General features: G+C 39.5%; 1 long non-coding RNA gene across 1 annotated transcript; it reads left to right on the top strand.

Moving 5' to 3' along the window:
* Positions 1-919: 919 nt before the first annotated feature.
* LOC306643662 lies at positions 920-10,984 on the top strand. Its single transcript, XR_013759025.1, has 4 exons — positions 920-1,094; positions 3,836-3,999; positions 9,958-10,056; positions 10,357-10,984. It is a non-coding gene; the product is annotated as an uncharacterized lncRNA (long non-coding RNA).
* The last annotated feature ends 4,464 nt before the right edge of the window (positions 10,985-15,448 follow it).

Genomic DNA, 15,448 nt, shown 5'->3' with positions numbered 1-15,448 from the left:
CCAAGTGCCTTCTCTGATCAGTCCAAGCAGTTCCCATCTGTATGTTTCTACCATAAGCCTCGCATATTTCCCTGCGAGTACAAGCCTATTTTTGTCTTTGGCCTTCCTCCCACTAAAACAAACTCCAAGAGAACAGTATCTGGTTCGTCATGGTATCTCCAAGACCGACAGTGTCTACACAACCGATGGTATATTTTTGAAAGAATGAAAGTTGTATGGAGAAAACTTTCAGGAGGACTATACCATCAAACTTATCCCCAGAAAACACATGATCTTCGAGGGTATGAAAGTAAAAACTACTTTCACTCACTTCAGGATGTTAGGGAGCGTTAAGTGGTTGAAACTGTTGATCTTCAAGGTTCCCTTCAATTAGGGAATCTGTTTTAATTGCCTAGGGAATCAAGTCTTAGAAACATCAAGCTTAGCGGCCGAAACAGGTTTTCACTACTACGGAAGTGTGAGAAGCAAAGAGAGCAAGCAGCTGGAGGAGAGTTACAGGAAGACTCCAAGCTTCTCGCCCCAGTAATCTAGGGAGTGTCGGGTTGGCACAGCTAAGGTCACGGAGCGCCCGAGCCCCTCTCAACTGCTCGCCTGGATCTCTTGAGACAAAACAATAGTCCTATTGGCACGCAGCGAGAAAAGACTGCCACGCCAAAGTCAAGGAGCTTGTGGGTTTAGATGCAAAAGTCCCCGGGTCCGCTCAAGATTAACAACAGCCGACAGATGTCCCGTGGCGCAGGCGCAGAGACTTCAATTTTGACGCCCCTCCTCAGTGCTAAGGAGCCTCGCGCTCTAGCGGACGTGACGCACGGGGGCGCGTCCAGACGCACTAGCCGAAGCCCGAGGTGGGGCGCGTCCAGGCGGGGTAGCCGAGTTCCGAGTGCGTCGCAACTGGGGCGGCGAGGGAAGGGAGCGGGAAGGACGTTCAGCCCCTAGGTGTGCCCCCTGCAGGTGGAAGTGCAGCCCTCGCGCTTTTCTCGGCGACGCTGGCCCAGGACTCTGCCGCCTGAATCCCCTGCCTCCCCCGCCTCCCCCTGGTCAGAATTATCTACCTGAAGCAAACTTTTGTTCAAGAGCTTCCACTGGCGTCCCAGGTTAAAATCCAAAGTCCTTAACCTGATACTCATGGCCTTGCACAATCGAGCCGCTGCTCTTTCCAGCGGAATCTCCCACTCAAAAAACTTACCCGTGCCTCCTACCCACCCATCACTTGAATGAACTCGTCACGTGCTGTTCTGTATGCCTGGAAGGCCCATAACCCAGGTTCTTGCTCACAGTGGAACTGGCACCCATGCTGTGGGGTCTCCAGTGCCACCTTCTCTCTGAACTTCTTCCAAGCTCTCATGCAGGATTCCTTCCTTAGAACTTCAGGGCTTAACAAGCATAAGAACACTTTTCAACCACTAGCCAAGTTAATGTATTCTCTCTCTAGAACAATATCCACCCTTCATTCTTTTCCTTCTTCCCAATCTCTACCTTCAATTCCACTTGTCCAAATAGAAGAGTATGTCCTCAGAATGTTCATGTGATAAAATAGTGGCTGATAAAAACCGCTGAATGCCAACCTTTTATTCACCTATAGCTAATACTTGAGTCTCTTTCTCTCACTCTTCCTTACTCCTCTGTCCCTCACAAAGATAGTACAAAGCAGGATATGTACAATTAGGAGAGATGATCAAAGGATCTTTTAAGATATATGGAACGCTTCTTTGCACATTTTTTTCAGGATCCCTACAGAGTCCAGTTTTTTGTGAAAGCCTCTCTGATTGAAGTTGTAATAGATCCTCAAAATGCAACTTTTATTCCCTAGATGTTTTGTTATGAAATGTGATAAACTAAATCTACAATGTACATGGAAGAGCATGAAGCTAACCCTTTAAAACAACATGGTTGAAGAATTTGAGATAACAGATATGAATATTGATTGCATAGTTAGAGAAATTAAAACAATGTAGTGGGCTGGAGATGTAGCTCAGTGCTAGGTGCTTGCCCACTGTGTACAACGTCCTGAATTCAGTCCCCAGCATCACAAAACAATGTGGCATCAACACAGAACAGATAAATAAACCAATGGATCATTAGTGGGCCAAATATATAGAAACCTGATTTTTTTTGGGGGGGGGGGCTTTTTTTTTTTTTTCAAATACCGGAGATTGAACCCAAGGATACGTGTTACCAATAACTTACATCTCCAACCTTTCTTTTTTCTTTTCTTTTTTTTTTTTTTTTTTTTGAGACAGGGTCTTACTAAGTTACTAAGGGTCTCAATCAGCAAGTGCCACCAAGTTCAGCTAGAAACCTGATTTATGGCACAGGATGCATTGCCGATGACTTGGGAAAGGATATACTGTTCAACACATGAAATAGAAATGATAAATACATATAGAAGATGAGATAACATCCCTAACTCACACCCTACGCAAAACTATCCCATTGGATTAAAGGCTTTAAATACAAAAAGTAAAATTATAAAACTATGAGAAGATAATAAAGAATATCTTTATGAGCCCAAAGTAGAAAGTGAAAGGGTAAGACAAATTAAAAGCAAGACATTGCAACTCATAAAACCAAAACAGAATTAGTATCCACAATAGGTAGTTTACTTGGAGAAAATGATGATTAGGAATTCATCTCAATAATCAGAGAATCATGCAAAGTGAAATAAGCCAGTCCCAAAAAGCCAAAGATCTACTGTTTTTGCAGACATGTGGAAACTAACCCACAATGTGTGTGTTGGGGGGGCCCTGGGGGGATGGAATTCAGTGGATTAGACAATGGAAAATGGAGGGAAGGGGGATAGGAAAAGAAAAGACAGTGGAATGAATCTGACATAATTTTACTATAAATATATATGAATATACTACAGTGAATCCCACCATCATGTACATCCACAAGAATGGGGTCCTAATTAGAATAAGATACATTCCATGCTTATATAATTATATCGGAATGGATTCTACTGTCATGCATAACTAAAAAGAATCAATTTTAAAAATCAGGAAAATGCAAGCTAAAAAAATAATCAGGGAAACTCAATGAAGCCAGACTTGATGGCACACCCATGAAACCCCAGCTACACAGGAGTCTAAGGCAGAGGACCACTCCAGACCAGGGGTTCAAGGCCAACCTAGGCAACATAAGGAACACCTGGATTCACAAAACAAAAGAAAACAGACAAAAAGACCCCAAGGAAATCTGATTTAACTGTCAATTAAATCTGTGCCCATTTAATTGACAAAATTTTTAAAGTTGAACGATACTAAGCTTTGGAAAGGGTGAAATTCTTATCCACCGTTAATAGCAAAATAAACAAGTGCAAACATTTTTTGTAATTATTTACCTTCTCTTAAAAGATAAACATGGACATGTCCTATATAAACTAGCATAGGGTATATTCACATAACATATATATCCCAGAGAAATTCTTTCACATTTGAACCAGAAAGTTTCTCACTGTATTATTTGTAATAGCATAAGCAGTAAAATGAATAAGTTTATTGTGGGATACTATAGAACAGCAAGAATTAATGAACCACACCTATATATATGAACATAAAGTAAAACACAGGAAACTGTGCAGTAAAGTTCAAAAACAAGTAGATAAGTAGAATTAAATTGTATGTTATGTATTGTGGAATCCAGCATCCAAGATGGTCTAGTGAGCCGTGCCTCCTGGTATTCATGCGTGGTATATACCCCACTCCCAGAATGAGTACAAAATTCTATTCAATAAAAAATCCTATTTTGCAGAAATTATGTTTGTGGTGACTGAAGCTGTTTTCAAAGAAGATGTGACTTTAGTCCTTTTTTTTTTTTTCAGATCCTCCATTCTTAGGGAAGTCCACTGCCACATTTTGAGGATACTTAGCAACCTTATGGAGACGTCCATGTGAGAAGGAAATGAGAACTGCTGTCTTCAACCATGTAAATGAACCAACTTAGATATAGATCCTCCAGCCCCAGTCCAGTCTTCAGATGACTGAAACCTCCCTATCCCAGGTAAGATCCTGAACCAGAAACACCAGCTAATCCATTTCTAAATTATTTATTTATTTATTGGTACAGGGACTGAACCCAAAGCTGCTTAATCACTGAACCATATCCCCAACCCTTTTTATTTTTTATTTTGAAACAGGGTCTTGCTAAATTGCTTAGAGCCTCACTAAGTTGCTGAGGCCGACTTTTAACTTGTGATCCTCCTATCTCAGTCTCCTGAACTGCTGGGATTATAGGCAAATGCTACCACACCTGGCCCTTTTCTAAATTTCTTACAGAAACTGAGACACTAAATGTGTGTTGTTACATGTTATGGAGCATCAGAATACTAATACTTTTATTGGACATATACCCTAAGTGGTAAAATTTCTTCTTTGGAGAAATGTCTATTAAGATTCCTTTGCCCCTTCTTTAATTAGATTGCTTATCTTTCTGTTATTGAACTGTACATATTTCTACATATTCTGAATACAGGTCCCTTATCAGAGACATGATTTGCAAATATTTTCTTCCATTCTGAAGGGTTTTGTTTGCTTGCTTTCTTGATAGTGTCCTTTGAAGAAAAACATTTTTAATTTTGACAAAGTCTGATTTGTCTATTTTTTGTTGTACTTTGGTATCACATCTAAGAAAGTGTTGCTTAACCCAAGGTCACGAAGAATTACAGACCCCCTCCCATATTTTCTTCTAAGAATTTGTAATTTCAGCTCTTAGGGAAGCCTGAAGTTAGGTGGGTGGTGCAGGAAAGGGTCCAACTTTATCCTTTTGCACATAGATATATAGTTGTACCAGCACCATTTATTGAAAAGACTTCCAATTGAATTGCCTCAGCATCATAATTAAAAATTAGTTGACTATAAATATCAAGGTTTATTTCTAGACTCTCAACTGTACTCCATTGATCAGTATGTCTTTCCTTATACCAACACCACACTGTCTTGATTACTGTAGCTTTTAGTACATTTTGAAATTAAAAAAAAAAAAATGTGACTCCTCTAAACTTTGTTCTTTTTCCAGAATATTTTGGAACTGGGTGCAGTGGCACACGCCTCTAATCCCAGTTACTCTGGAGGCTGAAGCAGGAAGAATGCAAATTTAAGGCCAGCCTGGACAACAGGATGAGACCTTGTCTCAAATGTTTTTATAAAGGGAGGGGTGGGATGTAGCTTAGTGGTGGACTGCTTCCCTAGCATGTGCAAATCCCTGGGTTCAACCCCAGAACTGAAATAATTTTTTTAAAAGTGTGGGGGGGGGGGGGGGGGGGTTGTTGACTGAGTCCCTTGCAATTTCATGTGAATTTTAAAAACAGCTTGTCAACTTCTTCAAAAAAAGCAGCTGTGGTTTTAATAGGGACTGCATCAAATCTGTATTGATGCATTGATCATTTAGTGAATATTGCCTTCTCAGCAATATTAAATCTATTGTTCTATGAACATAGACTGCCTTTCCATTTATATAGGTCTTTTAAAATTTCTTTCAATAATGTTTTGTAGTTTTCACAGTGTAAATTTTGCATTTTTTGTTTTAGTTCTGCATTTCCTTTGTTAAATATACTTCTAAGTATTTTATTCTTTTTAATCCTCAAATGCACATTCTTGGCTCTGGAGCTCTAGATTGGACTGTCTTTGGCAGATCTGTATCATGATCCCTTGCCCTTTTTTGCTTCCTTCTTTCATCTTTCCTCTCACAAATGTGTTTTCTCAATAAGCTTTTGCAACAGGAGTGGCAGCACATGTCTATAATCCCAGCTAGTCAGGAGGCTGAGACAGGAGGATTCCAAATCCAAGGCCTGCCTGGGCGACTTAGTGAGACCCTGTCTCAAAAAGTGTGAAAGGGCTGGGGATGGAGCTCAGTGATAAAGCATCCCTGTATTTATTCCTCAGTACCAAAAAATAAAAATAAAAAGGGTTCAATGTTAGACTGCCCAGTACCAAAGGAAAAGAAAAATCTGAAAGGAAACTGATTTTCTTTCTCAAAATATGTGCAGAATCTGGTATGACTAGGTAAGTAAAGAACTTACAGTTTATTCTGCCTTGGGCTATGTTTTATTCTTTCCTTTTTCGTGCTTGTTAATTATACAGAATTCATTATACAGAATGATGGGTTTCATTGTAGCACATTCTTACATGCATTTAACATATTTTGATCATTTCCACCTTCCCACATCTCCCTCCCTCCCCTTCCTCCTCTTTCCCTACCCACAGATCCCCTTACTTTTCTCTGAGAGTCTCCTTTTACTTTTATATTTTCTTTTTCCCCTGCTATGCCCCATATATGAGAGAAAATATGCAACACTTGTCTTTCTAAATCCAGCTTATTTTGTTTAACATGATGATCTTCAGCTCCAGTTTCCTAAAAATGATATGATTTTGTTCTTCTTTATGGGTGAATAATATTCCATTGTATATTATCACATTTTCTTTATCCATTTATCCAGTGTTGGACACGTAGGCTGATTCCATAACTTGGTTATTGGAAATTTTGCTGCAATAAATATGGATAAGCAGGTATTTCTATAGTATGCTGACTTTAATTCCTTCAGGTATATGCCCAGTGAGTGGTGCAGCTGGGTTACATGGGTCACATGGTTGTTCTATTTTTAGTTTTTTAAGAAACTTCATTGCTGACTTCCAGGTGGCTACACTAATTTACATTCCCACAACAGGTGTATACCCCATCCTCACCAGCATTTATTGATTTTTGTATTCTTAATGATAGCCATTCTGACTGGGAATCAGATGCAATCTCAATGTAGATTTTGGGTTTTTGGTTTTTTTGTTTGTTTGGTTTGGTTTGGTTCTGGGGATTTCATCCAGGGGTGCTTTACCATTGAGCCGCATCCCCAGTCCTTTTTATCTCTTATTTTGAGATAGAGTCTTGCTGAGTTACCCAGGCTGGCCTCAAATTTGTATTCCTCCTGCTTCAGCCTCCTCAGTTGCTGGGATTACAGACATGCACCACAGTGCCAGGTCTGGCTGTGTTTCTTAAACAGAATTTGTGATAAATACTTATGGATGACTTAGACATCCATATTTCATCAGATTTATTCTTGACTGCTTCTTGTACAGAGGCACTCTCTTAATTTTTTTTTTTTTTTACCAACAAACTATCAGCAACTCTTAAAAAAGAAAGAAAAAGAAAACAAATACAAAAAACAACATAACGTATCCTATCATCCCTTGTGCAACAGCTCATTTCCCTGAATCTTTGAAAATCACTTATGCATGCATGATTTTGAAGAGAATGCCAGGGACCCAGTTCCATAAGGATCACATTCAAGTTTTTTCTCCCTGAGGCAGAAACATCATTGCCTCAGAATTGTTTTCTTCTTAACTTTCTTTGTCTAAAAATGAAAACGTCTGCCTTGATTTGCGGGGTGTGTAGTTTTTGTTTTCTTAACTCTAACATAGAAATTAAAACAAAAATACATAAACTTTGGGTCGGAAAACAGTAAGAGCTAAGGAAGAACTGAATTTTAATTTGCTCAGCTGATGAGGCAAAAATAGGTCTCTGTTATTCAGATTTCAGTGGCAGTAGTTCTCATGAGGCATTTTGTTATGATATCCCTTGTAGTTGTTTATTGATTTAGTTAGGTGAACTTATTGTGAAGCTGGAATAGAGGGAATGAGGACTAAAATGGAGTCTGGGTGCTGAGCAGGTCTGGTGTATTTCCTTTAAGATTATTCCTGGCTCTTGACAACTTTTGTTGTCTTTTGGAATAGGATTTTTAAATAACTCTTCTACCTGATGATTATTGGTTAAAGAAAAAGTATTCGTTGTTTTTTTGTATGGCTGGCTTAAATCTGGCTGCCCTATTTAGCTCTTGTATTTACTCCACTAATTTTTTTTTTCTTAAATGCATGCGGTCTCTGGTTCTCTATGAATACAATCATTTTATATGCAAATCCACTGATTCTGCCTCCAGCTTTCATAAGACTGAGGAAGTGGGACCAAAAGGCTGAGGATTCAGGAGCAACTCCTGGACCCATAGCCTCTCCGCCTTGACCCAAACTGGAAATGAAGCCATCATCAATGCCGAAAGCTGCTGAATCAAGAAGTCACTTGTAAATTTTTTTTTTTTTTTTTTTTTTTTTTTTGTACTGGGGATCCAACCCAGGGCACTTTATCCTGAGCTACCTCCCCAGACTTTTAAATTTATTTTTATTTTTTATTTTGAAATAGGGTCTTTCTAAGTCACTGATTCTGGCCTCCAACTTCTGATCCTCTTGCCTCAGCCTCCCAAATAACTGGGATTGCAGGTGTGTGCCTTTGCACCTGGCCTCGCCTTCCAAATGAAGAAGCTGCTGCTACAGCAGCTGGCTTCAGATCATGCCACTTCTGCTACAGTCTGCCTCAAGACAACAGCTGCTTTTTCACAGCATCTCCCTCCGCACAGGACTCAGTTCCAAGTCAAAGTCTCACATGAGTGCATCTGTTTGGTGGGATCCAAATCATGTCTTGAGCTCTTGGCCACAAGAGAGTCTGAAAAATGTAGGATTTTCAGCTTCTGTCTGTGCTACATTCTAGAGCATGTCAATATGCAATATTTGCTATGGCATTCTATATCTGGAAATCTTGCTTTTATTTCCTTCTTAGACATTTTTAAATGAAATACACATTACATAAAACATATCTTAACAATTTTTAAGTGTACAGTTCAGTGGTAAGTACACATTGTACAACCAACTCTTTTCATCTCGCAAAACTGAAACTCTGTTTCTATTGAACAACTCCCTCCCCATTTCCCAGCCCCCCCAGGCCCTGGTAACCACCATTCTTTGTTTCTATGAATTTGATTATTCGCTACTGTATATAAATAGAAGCATACAGTAGACATTTATCACCTAACAACTGTGAAAAATGTGTCATTAGGCAACTTTGTCATTATATAAACATCTCAGAGTGTATTTTATACAAACTAAGATTGCAACTTTAATAGGTATTATGATCTTATGGGACCACTGTCATACATGGTCTGTCATTGACCAAAATGATGTTATATGATACACACATGACTGTATTTGTCCTTTTGTTACTGGCTTATTTCACTTAGCATTCATGTCCTCTCCACTCATTCATTGTAGCATGTGTCAGAATTTCAATCTTTTTTAAGGCTAAATCATAGCCCATTGCATATATATCACATTTTGTATATCCATTTATCTGTTGATGGATATTTGGGTTACTTTCATCTTGTACCAATTGTGAACAATTCTGCTATGAACCTGGTTGTATCAAGATCCTGCTTTAATTTATTTGGCATACATATCCATCCTTCTCTTTCCTTTGATCTGAGTTTTGAACAAAAAAGAGCCGCTGAATATTACTAAATAATTTTTCAGTATCTCTGACAGATTGTATTTTTTTTTAAAGATGGCCACCACAATATTTCCCATTCCACATGCTTAATGCTATTTCCATTTCTTCTGCCAAAACAACCATCTGTGGACTTGTAGAATGTCTTACACCCATCATGGTATTCCACACAGCATTACTCTTGACCCACAAACTTATTTCACAGAAATGCAGCAATAGGCTCATGTTTACAGAATACACTGGTCTTAAAATGTTCCCCGGGGCCAGGGATGTAGCTCAGTTGGTAGAGTGCTTGCCTCACATGCACAAGGCTTGGGTTCAATTCCCAGTACCACACACACACACACACACACACAAAATGTTCCCTGCTTAGCTTTAAAGAATATTGGAACAGCCATCCGAAGACACAGTTACAATGCTGGTTGACAGTAGCTTGCAGGGCTGAGGTCAGGTTCTCCAGGAGGCTACATATGTTCTGAATCAGCATCCAATATATGATACTGTTTCTCTTATAGCTAGAATTTGCAGGTCCATGAATCAAGGCTATTGGCACCACACATCGAGTTTGAGTGATTATTAGAAAAAATATTTGCTTCCTGTTTGCAAGATTTGTGCTCTGTTAGCTTACAGGTCTTAGTTCCACAGGAAAGAATCCTCCTGTCAGGGGACACATGGTGATTCCATTGAAATGGAAGTTAACACTGCCTCTCCACCATTTTAGGCCTCTCATGACTGAGTCAACAGGTGAGTTACAATGTTGACTAGGATGATGGATCCAAACTATCAAATTGGCTTATTCCTCCATGAAGCTGGTAAGAGAAGGTATTTCTGGAATATAGTTCCCTTAGGATGTCTCTTAGTATTATCATGCATTTGATTAAGATCAATGGAAAAGTACAACTCAAGCCAGGTAGGACTATCAATGACCCAGACCCTTCAGGAATGAAGGTTTGAGTCATCAACATACTAGGTAAAGAACCACAACTAACAGAGGTGGTCAATTTTCATAATAAATCCCTTTCTATTCTCTCTATATTTATATAGATCTTATTGGTTTTGTTTCTCTGGAGAACCCTGCCTACTATAGTTTGGTGGAGTCTATGCCCTCTCTCCTTGAACCTTGGGAAGATCTTCATGACTGCCTGGACAAGGAGAGTATGGCAGAAGTGATACTATGTTACTTCTGAGGTTGGTTCATAAAAACACCATTCGGGTCCACCTTCTTCCCTTGGGATGCTAACTCTTGGAATCCATCATTCATACTAGGAGAAAGCTCAGATTAACCCACGGAGAAGGCACCTGAAGACGCCATGTGTAAGTTTTCCATCTGACAGACCAGTTGAGGTCCCAACCAGTAGCATCAAATGTCAACCAAGTGAGTGAAGCCACCTCAAGATGATTCTTCCCTAGCTATCAAGTCACTCCAGACTTCGAGCCTCCCAAGCTGAGGCTCTGGACATTGTGGAGCAAAGATAAAAATTGTCTCTGCTCTGTTCTCTTCTGATTACTGATTCACAAAATACACAAATATAATACATCTGTTGGGTACAAAATTTGGGGATGGCTTGTTACATGGCCAGAGATAACCAATATCTTGCAATGTGATTTCTGGTTATTCTTTCATCTTTAATGTAATATTTGAGCACTTATGTATTCCTAGAACAAACTGTCCTTGCTCATATTGTAATAATGTGTTCATAAACTTCTGAATTTAGTTTGTTAATGTGTTAGAAATGCATTATTATTTTAAAACAAAATTGATCTTGAAAACACTTCCATTTCCTTGCTTCTCTCCTTTTATCACACTTACCTTTCATGAAGTCCAGCCTCAGACAGCCCCAGCCACCCACTAGTTCTGTATCTGCACCTGAGCACCTAAGCCTTGCCAGGTACATTCAAATGCATCAGTTGGTGTCCCCATTATGAGCCTTAGAAGGGCACTAGGTATCACCCCAACAATCTACTAAATTTCTGGGAAACTCTCTATATCAATCTTCAGAACTCTTAATTTATACCATTTCCTTCCCCCCCCCCCCCCCCCCCCCAGGACTTGGGATTAAACCCTGGGCCCTGCACATGCTAAACAAGACTCTACTACTGAGTTACACCACCAATCCCAAAATGTTTATAATTACTATTTGTGTGTCTGTGTGTGTGTGTGTGTGTGTGTGTATGTATGTGTGTATGTGGTGCTGGGGATTGAACCTAGGGCCTTGTACATGCAAGACAAGCATTCTACCAATTGAGCTATATCCCCAGCCCTTATAATTACTATTTTTATGGTGCTGAGGTTCAAACCCAGGATCTTGCACATGCTAGGGAAGTACTCTACCACTGAGCAACATGACCAGTCCTCAGGTATTCCTAACACAAAGGCTGTGATCTATCACCTCATGCTGCCTCTCTCAAAGAACTGATTTGGTTGTGGGGAAAGGAAACGAATAGTTTTTAATCATTTCCCACCTTCCAGGTACCTTCCTTGCATTTTGGTTTATGAAGTGGTATGAATATCCCCATTTTTCTGAGGAGAAAACTGAGGCTCAGTTGGTTTATGCACTCTGCCCCGTATGACCCAGTGCAAAGCTGTTAGCCTACTCCAAGGTCAGAGCTTGACTCCTCCATCCCAGTGGCTCCTTACATCAAAGACTCTATGTACACTGCTGTTTCAAATTTATCTTTTTGAAAATGAGACTATTTAAGAGAGAAAAGTTCCACCAGCTTTGTTCTTTAATCTCTTGAAAGACAACACTCTGTAAGGCTTTTGTCAGGTCCAGCTGGGGTTGATGGCAGGCTGTGACTTGAAGAGGTACCCTTGCTCAATCCCATTCTTGTTCTTCAGCATTTTGCTTTTAGGAGGTAAGTACAACTAGTAGTCACTATTGGACTCTTACCTTTAAAACAGTATTAGGAAAATGGACCGTAGGCTGACGTTAAAAAATCAAAAACATTGTTTTTGTTTGTGATATATGCGGGTACCACTCTAAAAAATATAAGATAAGCACTGAGTCTCACAAAATGAGACCACTTCTAAAGTAACAACATCAGATAAAAAAAAAAGACCATTTTATAAATCTTTTAACCTATGAAATATTAGGACTTTCTTTTCTTTTTTCTTTTTTGGCACTAGGGATTGAACCCCAGGGCACTTAACCACTGAGCCACATCCTCAACCCTTTTTAATTTTTCACTTTGAGACAGGGTCTTACTAAATTGCTTAGGGCTTGCTAAGTTGATGAGGCTGGTTTTGAACTTGAGACCCTCCTGCCTCAGTCTCCCAAGCCACTGGGATTATAGGCGGTGCCATGCTCATTGTAGGGCTTTTTCTTAAAGCCAAATAAATAAATGCATTTGCATCTGTGCACTTTGGAATGTCTTTAATTATGTATTTCTGTTGTACGTAATTATCATGAAATGCAGGAGGACAAAAGGCTGGACACACTGTCCCCTCTGAGTTCTCAATCTGATACATCTGACTTCAAATTGTGGTCTAAAGGCAGCATCCCAACTAGAGGGGAATTCCAGGGGCCTGAGAGATAAGAGCTGTGGTGAGAAGAGTCAGTTGCAGCCCTTTAGGGTCCACTTTGCTGTCCCTTCCTTGTTTTATACTCATTGCTATGACAAAAGGGCATTTTGTGGGGGTAGAAGAGTGGGAAGTAGTGGGAGGAGGAAGCAATGCTGATCGAGACATGGGATAAAAATATATGAAGACGTTTAGCCCAGAATGGCATCATTTCATCCTTATCAGCTTCTCTGAAAGTGATATTTATAGTTCACTTGCAACATAAGGCAAAATGAAAGCAAGCCCTGTTTCTCTGGGTCATCCTTTCCTTTCCCACCTGGCTGCCTCTGTGATTTATTTCCCTGTACCTTACCAGGTCCTGTTCCCTAGTCCCTCATTTGCTTAACACCAAATTCCCATTTCCTTGGAGATTCTGATTTGACTGAAGCCAATGTGGGCATGTCACCTGTACTTCTGCCTGGGCAGCCTCTTTTCTCTTTCTCTCCGTGAGAGCCTGCCTGTGTCGGAACGCATCCTTCTTCCAAGAGTGCCTATTAAGGTGACCTGCCCTCACCAGGTCAATGGGTGATGAGAGTCACATAAAATAGGTAGGGGCTGGAAGGTGGTCTTTGAGGCACCCTTCAAATTATGCCCACTGTAGCTCCAACTCCTCAGAATGGCCTCAAAATTAGAATGGTGAGTCTGCAAAGGAGAGAAACCTAGGACCTGTCTAACCACAATGAGTGCAAATGAGATGCTTTGTTACAGATAGTGTGCAGCAAAGAAACATATTTTCTGATAAGGTCTCCTTGAATCTACACACAAAAAATTTTACAATAGCAGTTGGTGGTTTTTTACATTTAGCAAGAAAGTAATACTCAGTTCTAAAGAACTGGGTTAATTTATTTCTGCAGAGTAAAATAATTCCTAGTCCTCCATATAAAGTAGAGTGGCTGCGGCAACATTGATTTTTTTTAAACTTGTCTTAAAACATTCATCTTTCACATTCTTTTAAAATCTATATTGCTAAGACAAGCATCTTTCTTAGAAAAAGAAATCTCTGATGCAATGTTATAAAAATAATTTTCACCAGAGATGGTGTCTCTGTATTGCTATTTTCTGATTTCAAAGCTGCAGGATGCAGTAATTTCCAGCCTAATTTCTTAGGACTTTGGAACCTTCTACCATTAACCTCATGGAGAACACTTTATTTCTTCTTCTTCTTCTTCTTCTTTTTTTAATAAAGGAATAGAGTCTAAAGAAAAGCCAAGCACTTAACCAGAGATCAAACAAACCTGTTAATAGTAAGAACAAAATTAGATCCCTCACTTCCCAAAGTGCTCTTCAAGTTTAGATGTGATCTTGCTGGCATTTCAGAGAAAGTGGGTCCTTCAGATCACATGATCCCAGGACCAGATAATAATGTCATATATGAACTTAGTCAGGAAACGGTGGTGGTAATTTCCACCATTCTTATGTTGACTCATTTTTTTCCCCTTCGAAATATTTATTTTGAAAAACCTCTGTGTGAATACCCTATTCCTCAAAAATTCATCACTTAATTATTTAGATAAGTGGTTTTCAAAGTGTGGTCTCAGAAATGGCATCATTTGGGAGCCCGACTGAAAAGAAAATTCATGGGCCCCACCCTGGATCTACTGAATTACAAACTCTAGGGGTGGCATCCTGTAATCCATTTTTAACAAGTCTCCAGGTGATTCTGATGCACACCAATGTTTGAGAACCACGGGTTTAAATAATCCTTGCTTGAACTAGCTATAACGTGGGGATTGCAAAATGGTGAATTTCCATCATCCATTGAATACTTCTTAGGGGGCATTCTTCTATACATGGAAGCCCTCCCTTTCTCTTTACCCCCTGCTGGCTTCCATCACCATGAATTCATACTTCGGAAATTCAAAGTGCTGTTTCTTGTGTGCACCATTCTTTGGATGCCCAACTAGTTCCTTATTTACCTGAAGCAACAACTCCCTTCAGGCTGTTCCAAGTTGCTGAGAGCATCCTTGCTCTATAATCCAAGAATATTTGGTGACTGTTTACTTGCCTGTGTTTTTACTGAATCTTGAGGGCGAAAAGTAAGTCTGCTACTCAATATTTCCTTGAGGGGATTTGGAATTTAAATAATGTTTTACAGAAGAAGAATAAATGTATTTGAGCAAGGGAAGTGTTTGACCAACAACAGAAGGCTGTCACATTTATACTGAAGTCCTCACGATTCTTAGATCAGGGTGATTCAGGGTTGGTATGAGTTGTGGTGTTTTGTTATGACTTTAGGTTAATTAACACAACTCTGAGACCTGATCCCTGATAGAGATAACAGATGCTTATTCCTAAGTGGCAAGAGCAAACTAAAGACACTGTGGTGAGATCTTTAGTTTCAGTCATTAACATGTATAGTTTTAGGAGCTATGTAATACAACACATACATTAACTACTTAAAATATCTCAATGCTTACCAAAGTAAGCTGAATATAAAAATTACTTTGCAAAGACAATAATACCTTGCATTTTTAAAATGATTTTTTATGAGCCAAGCACTGTACAAAATACTTAACATGCATTAATTCATTTAAGGTTTTCAAAACCCCTGTGAGATAAATGCTCTTATTATTCCTG

This window comes from Sciurus vulgaris, assembly GCF_902686455.1.
Source record: "Sciurus vulgaris genome assembly, chromosome: 14".
Taxonomy (NCBI): domain Eukaryota; kingdom Metazoa; phylum Chordata; class Mammalia; order Rodentia; family Sciuridae; genus Sciurus; species Sciurus vulgaris.
Note: the sequence above shows the minus strand (reverse complement) of the source record. Positions and strands in the feature narration are given on the sequence as shown.